We start from the raw sequence: 18590 nt of genomic DNA on the forward strand, positions 1-18590 counted from the left end.
GTGCATGAAAATAGGCACTTACCACTGAAAACTAACAGTTGAAAATACTGTCTATAATCCTGTCCGTTATTAATCTCCACCACACACCAGTAATCAGTGTTTTTATCTGTCAGCTCGTTTATAGTAACGGTGAAAATGTTCTGTTTTTTGTCATCAGAGATTAAATATTTTCCTGAAGGGTCTGATTTGTTTGTTTTTACTACATATCTGCAGGACTCCCATAAATATCCTTCACACAAGTACTTCACATGGTTTATGTATTGGGACTCATAGAAACATGGGATGGAGATAGATTGTCCAGCTTCCACTGATACTTTACTGAGTGTAGTTATGCTGTGAACTCCTGCAACAAGAACAAATAAAGTATTTGAATGCTTTGTGGACACTTTAAAGTATTGTAAAGTACAAAAGTGAATAACACAAAATTTATCAATAGTCATTAATCTAATAATGTAATAATCTGCTGAGATTCACCTTTGAAAAATGAGGTGTTTAAATGAATGCTGTGACCAACCTTTGAGCACACTGAAGAGGAGAAGAACGATGAGATGAGCAGCCATGCCTGTGAGTGAGAAGAATTAAAACCCATGAACCACAGTCAAGTCTGGTTCTATTTTTAAATTCATGCAACGTGCAAATGCAGCACGTCAAATTTGCCTTCCTCCTACTTCCTCTATATAAGCTGCATTTTTTTCTGCTGTAGACAAGATATAAAAATTATCATCCAGAATATTCAAAATTTTTATGGACTCATTTACTAACAATAATATGCATTCTCATAATGTAATACCACCAAATAACATTGACAGTGCAGGAATTGGGAGTAGTATAAAAACAAAAATTTTACATATGTGCTATGAGTTGTCACAAAATCTGAAAATAGAGGTTAGGATAATCCTTTGATGCTGATGCTTACAGTTTATTGGGGATAATCGAGATTATTTTATTTATGTTATGTTATTACCTCTTCCTGACTGAGAAAATATAATTTACAGAAAGATTAAACAGTGTCAGCCTGATCTCACTTGCAACACAGACCTTTAATCAGCAATGCTTTGTCTCGCATGTTAACTCTCTGAATTACCCCTAAGTGTCAGTTTCAGAGGGCTTCGCAGCACTCAGCATTTTACTCCCAGACATATTTACTTATTGAGTATAATATTTCACATTGTAATTTATTATTCTTTTAGTACCATGCTCACAAGGAAATAATTCGGTGCAAGAAACAGAGTGCAGCCCTGTGGGTTTTTTTACTGTGACAGATCAAAATGTCCATGAAAATGGCCTCGAAATTATTATAATAAATTTACAATAATTACTTACCTTAAACAGGTAACACTGTGTTAAAATGTCAAAAAAAAATACCAAACAACTAAATACACAAAATCTTTATTTGAAATCGATGTCATGAAAGTTACGCTCTCTTTCTTGGTTATGTTATATTCCTGAACATTTTTAACAGACTGAGAGGCCATTAATGACTGGGTTTGCTGTTTTTGGCTTAAAAAAAAAAACCTAACCAAAAAAAAAAAAAAAAAAAGGTTTCTTCTGTTATAGCTGTCAAAGATTTTCCCTCATATGCATCTTTTCAGACAGGCTGCCTCGCACTGGGAGAAAACATGCCCCTTCAGTACATGTATTTGTATTAACATTTCAAGCCCCTAGAGACAAAACACGTACAAACTCCAAAAAGCACGTACAAACTCTAAAACACATTTCTAGCGTTAACTGAATTTCCAAAACAGAGCTACCTAGATCACTTAAATTACACAATTGAAAGCATATGTGTATTGTTTGTGTATTTATACACAAGCACTCATATATATTCAAATAATAAAAAAAAAAAGTTCATTTACCTCTTACTACCACACACTGGTCGTTGGTACTTGCTGGCTTGTGTAGCCTCTCGGTAACAAAAGCTCAACACTGCGCCTAGCATTCTGGAGCACTTCTGTTGTCTTTAGTACATGTTTTGGAGTTTTTATGTGCTTCTGAGGCTACGTCCACACGTACACGGGTATTTTTGAAAACAGAGATTTTCTGTTTTCGTTTTAAAAAATAATCCCGTCCACATGTAAATGCAGAAATAAAGGAAAACGCTGCTAGGAGCATGCCAAAGCAACAAGTGCTGATATATTCCTAAACGTGTAGAAATGTTGGCCAATCAGAAGTCTAGAAGCCTCGGTGGGAAATAGTAAACAAAGATGGGGCGTAGAAGCAGAACCGAGTTGTATGTGTGGAGGGACAGTAACTGTGTGTGTATATGTAAGCATTTAAACACTGCAGAGAGTACAATTAACAGTAACAGTATTGTAGAAATTCATTTCACCGAAACAATAACGTGGCGCACAGTGTGACGTCAAAAAAGGCGCACATCTTTGACGCTGCGTTTTCTCCGTTTTCCTCATCATAAATGTAAAAATGGAGTTTTCGAAAATATCCACCCTGACAGGCGTTTTTAGAAATCTCCGTTTTCAGTGACCGAAAACGCCGTTTACATGTGGACGAAAGGTGCAAACGCATAGAAAAATCTCCGTTTTCAAAAATACCCGGGTATGTGTGGACATAACCTGAGTTTTTACGTGTTTTGGAGTTTGTACGTGCTTCAGGGTTTGTACGTGTTTTGAAGTTTGTACGTGCTGCTTTGTCTCTAGGAGCCACCGTAAATATACTTTTATTTATTCACTCCACATAAAATGTAATAAATAAATCATATAATACAAAAACCAACTAGTCACAGTTCATCTTTTAACTATTTATATTTTCAGCTTTTTCCTTTTAAACAAATTTAAAATGACACAACACAAAACACTGCAAACCACAACACAATTAAATATAAATTAAAATATGAAAAAGAAGATGCATGTTCTCTGTCATATGGGCCTGCATGAATAAACTTTCTGAATCCTTTATCATCTGCAACTGAAAATAGTTGTGGATGATTACTATACCTTTCTAATGTGACATTGTTGTCCCTGGCTCTCTTCCTCTCTCCCCTGCTCTGTTCCTGTGCTACTGCGACTGTAACTACCGCCCCTCCCCCCTCTGCCCAGCGCAAAGCACAAGGCTCGCGTGTGGAGTGAAGCGGAAAAAAAGTGCAAGAGAGAGGGTGAGAGAAAGAAAGAAAAAAACCCACGGCTCGCGTTGTTCACGTCAAAGATCCGGCTCTAAGAGCCATTTCGTTCGCGAACGACCCATCACTAGAATGAGTGGCCCAACAAAATGTCAACACCGACTTGTCTAATGAGAACTTTGTACACATTTTTTTTGCGACTAGACCTCGTCCTTTAGTCTAACTCCCAAAAACTCGCGTACGTCATTGAGCTGACGGTACCATGGGAGGAAGCAATTGAGGAAGCGTTTGAGCGCAGGAAGCGGCGGTATACCAACTTGGCAGCTGAGGCAGAGGGCAGAGGCTGGAAGATCAAGGTGCACCCGGTGGAATTGGGGTGCAGGGGCTTTGTTGCCAGCACAACAGCAAAGCTGCTGTTGGGATTGGGATCAGAGGACAGGCGCAACGGCAAGCTATAAGAGAACTAGCTAACACTGCTGAGAGGACCAGTCACTGGCTATGGTTAAAAAGGGCTGACATCACTTGGGCAGCTAAGGCAGTCAGCTAACCGCGAGAGAAAAGAAATATTCCACTCTTCTCCCCTCTGCTCTTCTTCCCTTTTCTGGGAGGCAGTGTGGAGGTGTGGGAAGCCAGATCGGGCGCCCCTCTTCCGGCTCTCCTCTCCTCTCAAAATCATAATTTGTAAAAAAGACAAAACCAAAAAACTATAAAGAGCTACATAAATGTGAAAGCAAAAATCTGAAAGTTAGCAGACTTTCATTGCAAAAACTCCAGTGAACAAACAAAAATGACCCCAGACTTTGGAAGCATCAGTTAAAAAACAAAAAAAGGGTAAAAGATCGTATTTCTAATCAAGCAGCAAAAAGGAAAAAAACTTTGAAAACGATGAAATAGGCAATATGTTTGGCAAACCCAATTCAAACCTTCAAATAACTAAAAAGAAATCACAGTATAAACAATATGAACAGAATAAAAACTCTGCAGATCTGGCTCTAAATAACATCCTGGATTGCCATGTGGGCTCCTAATGACTTCATCCTGACTCATTTGGGTGTCTCTATCTCTCATGAGAGATACACATACTTTCCCAGTGCTCCCACCCCTTCTGGCCCACACACATCTTTCTTTAATACTATTTATATGTGATGTTTAGTTTGTATTTTTCTTTTCTAGGCTGAAACAGACAGAATACCAGGACTCACAGATAGTTAGTTACTTTTCTTTTTAAATTGATTTTTCACACAGTGGTCCTCTGACACTGTTTCAAGATTTGGAGTTAAATGTGCTGCTACTCTTTTAAATAATTCAATATAAAGTAGGGATCTGACCAGCGGAAAAAACAACATTGCCGTCCAGCACATGCGGTGAAAATGTGTACAAAGAAACACGTAAGTGTGTGAGAAACCGTGTTGATGAAGCAGTACTCTTTGTGAGGTTTGCTGAACTACAATAACCACAGAGCTGCATACCACATCCTCATCAGCACATTTAGAAACTTACCTCTGAGCAGAGGTGGAAAAAGTACAGACCTTGTGTACTTAAGTAGAAGTACAGATATAAGTGTTAAAAAAATACTCCAGTAAAAGCTGAAGTACTGATTCAAATTCTTTACTCAAGTAAAAGTAGAAAGGTACGGACTCTGAGATGTACTCAAAGTTAGAAAGTAGCTCCTTGAGGAACATTTCTATCACCTTTTATGCAAAGCTAATTTACCTTGTGCTATATTAATGTAATAATATTAGTAGATAGGAATACAAACTTTATTTCAGTCTAAATTTTAATTGTAATAAAAGAATCACAACTCACAATAATTTCTGTTGAGCTGTGCTGGCTAATTTCCATCCTCTACACTAACAGTACACTGTTTGTGTGTCTTTATATTTTACACTATAAAGCCATTATCAGCCTAACTTCAAATTCATCTCTACTACCCTTTATGTAACCTAACTCTGACCATGAGCACCACAGTCACTGGGCTCCAGCAACACACAATTTAAATCCATCACAGTTCAGCAAACTAACCAGTTTATCCTGCACTAAACTGCAGAGGATTTTCATGCAACCTTTAAAGAACAGTTAGACTGTTAAAAACAAAATGCCATACATGTAGACCCAATATCTAATTTAAAAACATGAGGACTTACATGTAAGCTTTAAATTTCCACTTTATCAAATACCACTGCGCATCCTTAACTTTAAATCTAACCTCTCTTCTTCCTCTCCTCTCCTGTCGTGTCTTTCTTATCTTTCTCTGAGTGAAGTTAGCTCTCTTTCTTTCCCCTCCCTGTGAAAAACAGCAGTTAGCATTTAGCTAGCAACACACAGTGTGACAAACTGCACACAAACACTTTGTATGTTTGTTGATGTTTGTTAAGCTGATAGAAATGTTGAAAATTGAAATTTCCTGCAACTTAAAAATATTATATTATCACTTTATTCGCTCTTCTTCTGTAGGGCTAGCTATAGATGCTGAAGTACTGCATCTGCGGTTATGGACACCTGCAGTCATTCAGTGTCGTGTCAAAAAAATAAATAACCAGCCCAGTTTAACCTCCGACAGTTCTTTCATCTCGTTTTACCCAACATCCCCTGGTGACTAATACACAGGATTGTCTTTCCTGTGTTACTGTTTGACCTCAGATTGGTTTGATGTTTGAAGGCCCGCAGTGATGTGAAATAGTAACTCCCCTCAAATGCGTCAAACCAGAAGTAACGAGTCTGTTTTGACAATGTAAAGAGTATAAAACACATACATTTGTTTAAAAATGTAGGAGGTAAAAGCAAAAAGTTGTCAGAAAAATAAATACTCAAGTAAAAATACCTGAAAATTCTACTTAAGTAAAGTAACAAAATATTTTTTTAGTGGTTAAAGAACTTTTTTCAAAATTATGGCATCTCACTTCCTCTTTTGATCACATTTAAATTATTTTTAATACAATTAAGAATTTGCTACGCTTGACTGAATTATATCAGTTACAATATTGTAACTTTCTATAAAATTAAAGCATTTCACATCATTGCACAAGAGAAAATATTTTTGGTCATTTCCTTCACATATTGATCCAGGCAACTACATTGAACATTTGTATGCCTACTTGCACCACTTTTTTGCACTTTTTTCAGAGTTTGTACTGTGAAAAATGATGATAATGATTTCTTCATTAATAATAATTTATAATTTCATCATAGTCCTGACGAAACTGAAATTTGGTGGTAGCCTTGTAGTTTTGTTGTTGCATATGTGTGCACATAAGCCAGCTTCAATCTTTCCACTCCGTTACATATTCCATATGGAGTAACTCTTTAAGACACTCCACGAAGAGATGGTGCAACCAAAACCCCACAGTGTTGAAAACAAACTATTTACAAATATAAATATATAATATGTAATAATATGTACATGCTGGTCTGGTCAAGGCCCTGCTGCCATCAAAGGCTGAGCCAGGGGGGCAGCAGGGTTCAGCCTGCCAGACTCAAGACTGGCCTGAGGAAGTCCTGCAGAAGCAAGGACTGCAATGGAGCAGGCCGCTATGGTTGATGGGCCTGGCCTCAAAGCAAATGGTGGAGTGGATCCCACCCGAGGGCCCGGACACTTCGCCATTCACATTCAAATGATTTTTATCACACTTCCACGTAATGCTCAGCAGCTTTCCTGTTGGCTGATTATCATCAAGTTGGAACACAAACGTGCAGGGGAAAACACAGGGCTTAAATACACAAGGGAGTAACGAGGGAATGAGACACAGCAGGAGAGCACAGCTGGGAGTGATCAAACATAACGAGGTGGGGAGGAAGCAAAACTGAAAACATTAACAAAGGACGCGAGACTGTCAAAGTAAAACAGGAAATACAAGACAAGCACAGAGACGCAGACTTAACAAGGAGACACGGCTGACAGGGAAGACAGCGAACATGGAGCACAGATACAAGAGTAACAGAGACAGGGACACATGACTAACTGGGGGATACACGAACATAGACAAGAAAACATAACTGATTCAACGTGACACATAGAACAAACAGGAGGCACAATACAAAACCTAAGATCTAAAAATCACTAAACCAGAAACTAACAGAAACAAACAGTATTAATAATCAAAAAACAAACACTGAGTCACCAGACTCAGGACCATGACAATTATACAGTCCTGTGCTTCTCTTACAGTGACAGGTGAAACTCTTTACACTATTTTAAATGCACTCAAATGCACTTAATGAGCTCTTCCCTTTGGTGACACGCAGATGAAAATAGATTCCCACATTTAAGTACATACCTGGAATCTCCACAACACACCATTAACGACTTTTTTGATCTGTCAGATTTTTAGTGCTCACATTTATGATTGTTTGTTTGTTGTCATCAGCAAGAATACTTTTTTTCTGAACTGTTCTGCTTGTTTGCTTTTAATGAATAAGTGGAGTTTCACCAATCATATCCTTTACACAAGTACATGTGTCACAAGTACATTAGTCATTAATATTATCGTCTGTTGACATTAGCCTTTGAAACAATAGGTATTTAAGTGCTCTTTAGCATCATTTACAAAGTACAGAATGTCAGTTGACAAAATACAAATATTTAAAAATTATTTGTATTTTTTCAATATTAGGACCAAAAATACAGTAGTGTCTATCATGATCTAACTAGTTGCTTAATTAGTTGTAAACCGACATCTCTTGCAGTAGCTGTACATATCACAGAAACATTTTAGCACGTGAAGATTTATTTTTGCAAAAACTGAATTTGATCAATTCTTCCAAAAACAATGGGCCAAAATTCCACCAGTGTGATGGAAAAGAGTACTTGCCCTTTATCATAATTGCTTGATTGCGAATCTTGAAGCCAAGGGTGACACAACCAGTTATTAGGTTTTATTGGCAATTGATTTTCACAAAGGGCCAAGCAGGTTTGGAAAGCTCTCTGTACATTCTCAGTCATCCAGGTCATGGTAGTCTAAGAAGCTTGCAAAGAAAGAGACTGGACTGTAATGTCTTTAAAACATTTATAGAGGCACTTCCTTACAAGACCAGTTAAACCTGTCCACAAAAGGCCACAGTTCACTAAATAATGCAGACAAAGACAAAAAATATCTGAGCTGTGTTTTCCCTTTCTAAGTATACTTTCTCTAGTAAAAGTGTGGCTAGTATTTACAATAAAAAAAGAAATATGGCAGTAATTACTATTGTGAAAGAATGTATCCTAATCTCTCTCTCTTAGGGTGGCTCCATATTGTGGTATATTTATGCGGCAAGTAAAAGGTTGATGGTTCGATTACATCTGGAAACACAAATCTTCTTTGAGGTTGTATCAAAGAGGAGATTCAGCATGAAACTCTGTTGAATCAAACATGTAGCGCCACCTGCTGTGGTGACCCGTAGTGACAAATATAAAGCTGAAAGTATCTCCTTTCTCTCTTCTGGGGCTAAAATTTACTAATGTTTGGAATTTCAAAATAAATCTGGCATAGAATTCAATTTAAATGTTGAATAATGCTTACTGTGTTTTAATATAGATGAACACCACAATTTAAAAAAAATCAACACTCTTAGAGAGATGATGAGGATCTTTAGGTCTGCATCATTCACTTTGATAACACCTAATTTAGTTTAGATCAGTGTGTAATAGCATATGTAAAAGATCTTTTTTTTTAAGACAGATACCCTTTAGAACAGTGGTTCCCAAACTTTTTTTGCCAGGCCCCCCTTTTTTACAAGAAAAATGTTCGCGCCCCCCCACCACCTAACCCCCCCCCCCCCCCCCCCCCCCCCCCGCACAAACACATCCTCCAAACACACACACCCATATTTTGTTTACAAACTCCATTGCGGTTTATTTCACACCTCAAACATTTAGTAAACAATTAAGAAAATACAAGTAAACGGCAATAAATTACAGGTAGTAATAAAATACACTACTAACTCTTTTACGCTACGTCCACACCTACACGAGTATTTTTGAAAACGCAGCTGTTTCTATGCGTTTGGGCTTTTCGTCAACACGTAAACGGCGTTGCGATTCACCGAAAACGGAGATTATTTAAAACTCCTTTTTTGCATTTACGCGTGGACGAGGAATACAGAGTTCGTCATGCAACGTCAAAGGTATGTGCCTCTTTTTACGTCACGCTGTGCGCCACGTTATTGTTTACATGAGCTGGATTGCAGAATGGCGGATAGAGACACAATACTGTTACTGTTAATCTTACTATCTTCAGGTTTTATACGCTTACATATACACAGGCAGTTACTGTCCCTCCATTTAGAAAGGCAGAGGCGTCACGGTGTAATTATTTTACGTGTAGTTGTTTTTTTTTCCTGTGTAATAATATTCAACATTGCTATCAATACATTTTTCAAAAAATGCCTCTCTGGTTCAAAAACAAAAACAGCTGTGGGATACTGTTTGTCCGTGATTTGAACCGGGGGAACAAATTACGGCAGGATCAGCCTGATATTATTTGTATCCTACTGTAACTTTACTGCATAAAGAGCTAACATCTCCAAAATGTCAGGAGTAGTTAGTTATTACAGGAAGTGTTTGTGAACTAAAAATCAAGAATGTGGGATGCTGTTTGTCCGTGATTTGGAGAGCCCTGCGCGTGCTCCCAACGCAGGGAAAACTAATTTTGCAGGGGAGACTACCTCGGCACTTGTTCAAGTGAAGCCAAAGGGAAGATATGCTTCACCATATTTTCTAGTCTTTGGCTTGGAAGGAAGTTGGTTTGGAAACATATTTGGCGATGCTTCATCTCCTGCTTTGCGTTTGTGTGGGAGCCCCGTCAAAAACCTGTCCATTATGCTAGCAGTGTCCAAGCGCTCATTTTTTTTTTTTCTTTTCATACCGCGCCCCCCCTGCAATGGCTCTGCGCTCCCCCCAAGGGGGCGGGCCCCACACTTTGGGAACCTCTGCTTTAGAAGAACAGTTCTAGCACTGAATACAGCATGTAAATACAAAAAATATCTGATCTCTGTAATGTTGTAACTGTTCCAACAACACTATTTTTTTTGTTGCAACTGTTCAAGATTTTCCTAGTTGCAGTCTAAGGAAGAGTTACAAAATACTGTTTGTATTGTACAGTAAATGTGACATAAATAACAGAAAATCAATTATATCCCAGTTTTGTGAATGAAATCAACCTAAGTGTAAATAAACACAAAAGGCTTCTAAAAAGCATTTATCTTACATCTTATCCATATTGTGTATATAATACATGTATGTCAGTAAGGACTTAAAAAGGTTAATGTGGTTTAAAACGAGTGCTGATATAACAGCTTTGAGATGCATTTGTGGATATTATTACATATTTTACTGTCTTTATGGTGCTAGCTTAAAGTTACTGTGCAAAACTTAGCATATATTGTACTAAAGTGGTTACTATTTAAACAATGCTATTAGCTTATCTCATGGCTAATTGTAATTAAGTTACTAGTTCACTGAAATTATTATTTTCAGCTACATATTCCCAGTAAATATCCTTAATGTCCTATGCTTCATTTAAACTGTACTCTTATTGAACCAGGGTCAATGTAAACTAAAATTCTACCCATCTGAACAAAGTCTGGCTCCTTTAATCCTGCATGAGAAACCTCAGGATGCAGGTCTTTTGACACCTCTTTTCTACTGGCACACCTGTTACACGTGAGAGTAACCTGGACACTTACAGTAACATTTACATCATGCAAAGACTGCCAGACTGGGGAATCGTATAAAATAAAAATAGTATGAACTTTCTTTCTGTGTGTCTGTGCTGAGTTATATATTATCAGGTTTAAAGTCAGGCTGTTAGTCAGTTGTAAATACCAGTATTTTTTATTCAGGTGTGGGGAAAAATACTTATGAATACACACCCCAGAACCATTAAAATGAAGGTGGTGAGGAGATGTACTGGATTAATCCCCAGACAAAGCTATCATACAACCAGCCACATCAGGCTTTTGTGAGGTCTGTTTTAAGAGGACTCACTAAAATTTACCCTATGTACTGTAAGCACAGAAACCCATAGTCACGCATAGAGTTGTAGCAATAGATCTGTTACCCTAACTCTCTTAGCCTCTCTTAGAGACAGACAGGTGACCTGTCCAGAGTGTACTCTGCCTATATCTGCTGGAACGGGCTCTAGCCCCTTCCCCTGTGACCCTCAATTGAAGACACAGAAGATTGAAAAAAAAAGAAAATTGTTTGATTTTTTTTTTTTAATGTTCAAGAAATCTGAGCTGTTGGTGTGTAATTGGATTTTGTGGCATTACAGGTTTTCTGAACAGCTAAAACACATTTCCTAAAATCTCATGTCTTTGTGTCAAAACACTAAACACAAACTGTAAAATTCAAGCTACACTCACATAACCTTTAACTTGTCTTGCAAAACCAAACATTTGACCCAAAACTATTTTAACTCAAAATCAACCACTACTTTTAAAAGCCACACAAAACCAGCCAATGTGCAAACACAACTTAGCAACGATTACACACTACAGAAATAAATACAAAACTGTGGGATAGTGGGAAAATAATATTTATTTATTCATTCATTTATTCTTGTACTCATATTTTAACAAAAAAGAACTGCAGTAAAAAAAGTTATATATACATAAAAAATATATATATTATATATATATATATATATATATATATATATATATATATATATAATATATATATATATATACATACAGCATATTCAGATCATTTATTCTGCCTCAGCATCACACCTCTGTGCTGGGTGAGGCCACAGGACTTCATCCGCATCACATGCTATGGTCTCTATATGTCTTCTATAATCCACTGCTGTATTTCATGCAGTCAAATTGCATTATTCTGACGGACTATATCCTTGGGTTATTGGTAAACCAGTCATGAACCACAGCAGCGTGATGGAACCTGAGGTTATCCCAAACAACAACGTAGTGAGGCTGCTCTGGCTGTGCTGGTTCCCTGTAGTAGCTGGAACATATGTTGTTTTAGACCATCAAGAAAAGCAAGGAGAAGCGTTATAGGGTCCCAGAATCGCATGGCGGTGGAGTACTTCTCCTTGGCTGATGGCTGCGCACATAGTGACATTCCCTCATAGTTACAGAATGGACAAGGACAAGGAAAATAACCACTTGTCTCCTCGCCCTTGCTCTTCCTCTTCCTTGTCGCCATTGTCCTCGACCTCCTCCTCATCCTCATCCACCTGCTCCTCCCCGGTGTCCTAGACCTCCTTCTCCTCTTCCTCCTCCTCCCTGACCTCTTCCTTTGCATGTATTTGGATCCATTGTTTCAAACCTGAAAGAGCTGACTTTGGCTTTTTTGTCTATCCATCAAAGTTTCTCGTGTGTGATAAATTTTGACTCCTAGTGTTTCCACTTGGTTAATTGTGTGCTAATTGAGCTCAAGCTGTGCTGACTTAACTTAGTATCATTGAATGCTGGTGCTTTCTAAATGGCCACATGGTGTAAGCACTGAAAAATGTAGGGATTTGTGTGTAGAGTTTTGTAGTAACGGTTCACCAAATCTGACTCATGTGTTAAAGCAGGGGAATAGTGTTTATAATTCAGAGAAATTGGTGTGCTTTTTGAAAAATAGCATTATGGTTTTGAAATTTGAGTTCAAAAGATTAGTTATAGTGTTTAAGCAATCGAGAAAAACTGTAACAAGACTGATGCTCTAAAAGAACCATCTTCCCATCTAAAAATAGCACTGATGAGCCAAAAGCAGCTATATGAGAATAGTGGCTAGGCGCGGAACTTCTGGCCACTTTGTTTTGGCGCTAGTGAAAGTTTGTCACATCAGAACAGTCCCATGGAGAGAACAACGGACAGATGCGTCAATCTGTTTTCACCTTTCTGTACCAAAGGTAAGTGCTTCCATTTTCATAGATGGCATCCTCATCATGAGCAGAAAAAGGGAGGCTGGTCATGTGACCCTGGTGTGAACCCGCAGTCAAGCCAGCTTGTCACTTTTAAATCTACGTGATAATATTCATGTATTTTACATATTAAACTATGTAAAATCTAAAAGCGGCTAAAATCCTTTTTGTCGCAGTGTATTGTTACTTAATCACTTACTTTGAATTTTGTACTCGTGAAAATGCATTCTATAGAGCCTAAACTGATGTAAAACAAATCATACGTCTGAGTTTGTGCATCTAAATTATGGCGAGCTGAGAAATCTTAACAACAAAACACCCATACAGTGGTTTAGTGGTGTACCCCAAACAGATACAGGGAGCTCTTCATTGAATACTTCAGCTGTACTAAACTGTGCATCAGAGGGTCAATAACACTAACTACACGCCTGAACTCACTCATGGTACTACTTACATCAACAAGAACTGTCGGTGAATTTATACTGCAGCATCAACAAGAACAGTTAAGAGACACGTAACCATAAACATCTTAAATGGTAAATGGCCTGTATTTGTATAGCACTTTACTTAGTCCCAAAGCGCTTTACACTACATTCAGTCATTCACCCATTCACACACTGGTGATGGCAAGCTACATTGTAGCCACAGCTGCCCTGGGGTGCACTGACAGAGGCGAGGCTGCCGGACACTGGCACCACCGGGCCCTCTAACCACCACCAGTAGGCAACGGGTGAAGTGTCTTGCCCAGGGACACAACGACCGAGACTGTCCGAGCCAGGCTCGAACTCGCAACCTTCTGATTACAAGACGAACTGCCAACTCATGAGCCACAATCGCCCCAACACATAACAAACAGCAACACATATTCCTAACGCATGGTGGGAGATAACGAGCCACTCCCGACACGCTACAATAATTAGACACAGTCTTATTTATTTGGAATTCATTTGGAATTCCTTACAATTTATTGAAATATTCAAATCCAGCTTCCAATGTCGACAGTCAACATCTGACCCCTTCTCTATCTTTGAAGTGCAGTCATAAACTTGTTCTGTCTTGTTCTGTGCACTCTGGTCAGACACATTCAAAGTGACACACACTGGACCTTTTATTGTCATTTTGGTTTAAACTTATGTCGTTTGTGACACTCAAGGTGATACTGGTGACGTGCAGAGAGACGATGGAAGAAGGGTCATCTTTCATCAAGTTTCATTAGATATTTTAAAAAGCAGACTACTGGAGTATCAGAGAGCTGTTTGGCTGCAAGAACCCTTTTTTAAATCAAATCTCATTTTATTTTTAGTACTCTTAACTTTTAAATCTATGTAGTGCTATTTGTATTGTGCCCTTATCTGCACTTTGTGAAAGATGTATCACATTTTATAAAGAAACAATTTCTGTTATCAGGTCTTTTCCCTCTAAAATTGTTCCAGATTCTGTTGTTTCTCCTGTTTGCCTTTTTAACTGACATAGTTCAGCATATATGACCTTCTTCTTACTCCCTAGTCAGTATTCCACCACGTCTCCTCAAGGAGGTTTTTAATATTCTTGGGTTATGTATTGTGGACCTAATTAATTCATCCCTGATGTCTGGCTGTGTCCCAGCTGCTTTCAAACATGCTGTCATACAGCCCCTCATCAAAAAGGATAACTTGGGTGCCTCTGTTCTTTCTCAGTTCAGGCCCATTTCTAAGCACCTTTTCTGTCAAAGGTTTTAGAGAAGGTACTTTATACCCAACTTAAAGTCCTACTTGGATTTAAACGGCATCTCAGAGAAGTTCCAGTCTGGTTTAAAAACATAGCACAGAAACAACCCTTCTAACTGTCTCTAATGACCTGCTTTTAATTGTTGATGCTGGCAATTCTGCTGTCCTCGTGCTCTTGGACCCGACTAGAGCATTTGATACAGTAGATCATGGTTTTCTTCTGTCATTCTTCTGAATTATGTGCAGGTATTAACGCTACAACCCTTAAATGGTTCCAGTTATATCTGTTAGACAGGAGTTTCTTTGTCCATTTAGGAAAGTATTCATCATCTGCATCTCCACTTAGTTGTGGAGTACCTCAGGGTTCTCTGCTGGGGCCCATTCTCTTCTCTTTATATATGCTTCCCTTGGGGTCCATTCTTAAAAAGCACAAGATCTCCTTTCATTGCTTTGCAGAATATCCTGACTTTTTATGCAATCATAGTTTTATTTGCTTGTTTTATTTTACTTTAAGTTTATATTGATTGTTAATTTAATGACAGTTTGTATTTAGTGTATAAGTTGTATAACTTGTAAAGCACTGTGGCCAATGGAAGTGTCATGGTCGTCCAGTCTTCTCTGGTCTTGGATCTCTCTCCTTATTCACTCCTCCCTGCAAGGGCGGCGTCTGGTTCCTAGTCCCTGCCTTGTTCTCCACACCCACTCATCACTTACCTGCTGCTCATCATCTGTGATCCTGCCAGTGTTTACCTCCACCTTCCTGGGCCCCTGCCTGTTTCCCGTGGATCCTGTTTGAATGAGTGAGTGAGTTTTCAGCGTGGGACTGGACTGAGTGTGTGTGAGTCACAGACGGTGTGAAGAGGCATGTGAAAGCGTTACCCCTGCCCTGGACCTTTGCCTAGAATCCTTGGAGCCCCTATCCATTTGTCACTGTGCATATGCATATATTCCACCTGGTGCTGTAAATAAACCTCCCTTTAATTGCACAGTTCTGAGTCCTGCATTTGAGTACTGCCTGATACAACGTGACAGGAAGTTGTTTAAAAACATGCTATATAAATACACTTTGAGTTGACTTGCATACAACTTGTTTGCCTTTTTATCTTTTTATCTGTACAGCATCTATGTATTTGAACTGTGTCACATTTCTTCTTTTTTTTAAGTTTTAAAATATATATAAAGTTTGTTGCACAATTTGTTTTGTTGCTTAGTTTCTGTTTTTCAAGGTCACTTACATGTTCTTTGGTTTTATTGTAATAAGAAGCATTGTAAGCATCAACTTCAACAGATAATCCTGAGCTCTATTTTATGATGTGTGAGAACACAAAGTGTATATTAAATATTTTTGTTGTTGTACTTTCATTTCTTGTATTATCAGTGTTATTATATGTCATGAGAATACATATGACTGTTTACTTGCTTGCTGTTAGGTAAATCAATCCATGAAGCTTTAAATTATTGTAGATGGTGATTCTTACACCTGCAGTAGTCTACAGCAAAGTATACACATGATCTAATCATTCAAGCATAACATCATACAGGAATTGACAGTAAGCAAGGTTTAAAGTGTCACATTTGCAAATTGCAAAAATTCAAAAATAGAAACAGACTTCAGATGTGTTTCATGTGCTTTAAATGTACTCGCACACAAGCATGGCTGCTCACCTCATCATTCTTCTTGTCTTCGATGTGCTCAAAGGTCAGTTGTTTAAATATCTTATGTTTTAAGGGATAAGCAGCAGACAACAAATAAATGTATCTTTTCTTTCTTTTCTTTTCAGTTTATTTGTCATATGCAAGTCAGCACAGGGTCAACATTGCAATGAAATGTATTTGACGAGCAGCAGACTAACTCAGCAGTGTAGTGAGTAAAAAATAGTAAGAGCAAAATGTTTATAAAATATAGTAAAAAGAAAAAAGTTAACAGTATATATATGTATATATATATATATATATATATATATATATATATATATATATATATATATATATATATATATATATATATATATATATTATGTATGTACACACTTATAGAATAGAATAGAATAGAATAGAATAGCCTTTATTGTCATTGTACAGGGTACAACGAAATTGGAGTGCCACTCCCTTGGTGCAAAATACAATAATAAATATAAATGTAAAATGTAAAATATAAAAGGAACAATAAAACAATCGTAAGTACTCAAACAATAGTAAGTATGATATATACAGGATAGCAGCAACAGTAAGTATGATATATACAGGATAGCAGCAACAGTAAGTATGATATATACAGGATAGCAGCAACAGTAAGTATGATATATACAGGATAGCAGCATTAATATAATGACAGTATGAACAGCAGCATAATATAATGACAGTGACAGTATGGTATAGCTAAGCAGGCTCAATTGTTTTTGTGCTTATTTACTACGGTGATAGCTCTGGGAAAGAAGCTATCCCTGAATCTGTTTGTCCTGGTTTTATGTGACCTGTACCGTCGGCCTGACGTGAATAGATAAAGGAAATCTCAAATAGGAATGTAACCATTTACATGTAATTGGGAGGGGGGTCAAATGGAATATTGCACATGAGATAAAGTGGTAGGAGTGAGCAGCAGTACAAACTGAACAGTACAAAATTTTGAGTGGCAGTTAGTACAGGAAGGTTTTTATTTGTTTGAATACTAATAAGAATGAAGTGACCAGTGCAGAGTGTACAATGTACTTGTGAAACTGTAGGACAGATTCTGAGTGCATCTGTGGAGTGTGTGTGTGTTTAAGTATTGTGGTTGAGGTGTCGTATGGCTTGATGGTAAAAACTGTTTTTAAGTCTTGTAGTCCGAGTTGACAGACTCCTGTAACGTCTGCCAGATGGTAGCAAGGAGAACAGCTGATGTGCTGGGTGGCTGTGGTCCTTGATGATGCTGTGTGCTTTGCAGAGGCACCGCTGGAGATAGATGTCCTGAATGGCAGGAAGCCTCATGCCAGTGATCTGCTCTGCTCCTTTCACCACCCTCTGTAGTGATTTCCGGCTGCTGCCAGAGCAGCTTCCGTACCTAACTGTACTGCAGCTCGTCAGCAAGCTCTCGATTGCACACCTGTAGAAATTTCCAGTGATGCTAGCGTTCATGCCAAACTTCCTCAGCCTCCTCAGGAAGTAGAGTCGCTGGCAAGCTTTCCTGATAGCAGTGTCTGTGTGAAGGGTCCAGGAGAAATCCTCGGTGATGTTGACTCCAAGGAATTTGAAGTTGCTGACCCTTTCGACCTTGACACCATTGATGTGGATGGGCTGGTGTTCCCTGACTGGTCGTTTCCTGTAGTCCACTATCATTTCTCTAGTTTTGCTGATGTTGAGAGACAGGTTATTTTCCAGGCACCGCTCGTACAGTGCCATCACCTCTTCTCTATAGGCCCTCTCATCGTTGTCTGTGATGAGGCCTATGATGGTTGTGTCATCCGCAAACTTGATAATGGTGTTGGACTTATGTTTAGCAATGCAGTCGTGTGTAAACAGGGAATAAAGGAGGAGGCTAAGCACACAACCCTGTGGCACTCCACCCTTATCCATCTGAGGACCATGGTCTTAGATTTGGATGTGCTGATTCTCATTCCCACCGCTTCACATTCGGCTGCCAACTCTTCCAGTGTGAGCTGGAGGCCATCACCAAATGAAGGCAACAAAACCACATCATCCGTGAAAAGCAGAGATAAGATTCTGAGACCACTGAAGTGAAAGCCTTCCACCAGCCTTCTAGGCTGCGCCTAGAAATTCTGGCAATAAAAATGACAAACAGAATCGGTGACATAGCCCTGGCAGAGCCCATCACCCACCAGGAAGGAGTCTTACTTATTGCCGGCTGTGCGGACCAAACTCTTGCAACAGTTGTATAAGATAAAAATGGCCCGTAGCAATGGGTCAAACACCCTACAGCTGCAATCACAGCATTGTATGATGGCGAAAGATGTACCCTTAGGCCCC

At 38.5% G+C, this 18590-nt stretch overlaps 1 long non-coding RNA gene across 2 annotated transcripts; it reads right to left on the bottom strand.

Moving 5' to 3' along the window:
* Positions 1 to 213: 213 nt before the first annotated feature.
* LOC134639688 (uncharacterized) lies at positions 214 to 3523 on the bottom strand. 2 transcript variants are annotated; one of them, XR_010095380.2, is made up of 3 exons: positions 3391 to 3523; positions 515 to 562; positions 214 to 343 (listed from the first exon to the last, which is right to left on the bottom strand). It is a non-coding gene; the product is annotated as an uncharacterized LOC134639688 (long non-coding RNA). The 2 variants fall into 2 exon arrangements; XR_010095381.1 differs by lacking the exon at positions 3391 to 3523 and adding an exon at positions 2952 to 3044.
* Positions 3524 to 18590: the final 15067 nt, after the last annotated feature.

This window comes from Pelmatolapia mariae, linkage group LG13 (genome assembly GCF_036321145.2).
Source record: "Pelmatolapia mariae isolate MD_Pm_ZW linkage group LG13, Pm_UMD_F_2, whole genome shotgun sequence".
Taxonomy (NCBI): Eukaryota; Metazoa; Chordata; class Actinopteri; order Cichliformes; family Cichlidae; genus Pelmatolapia; species Pelmatolapia mariae.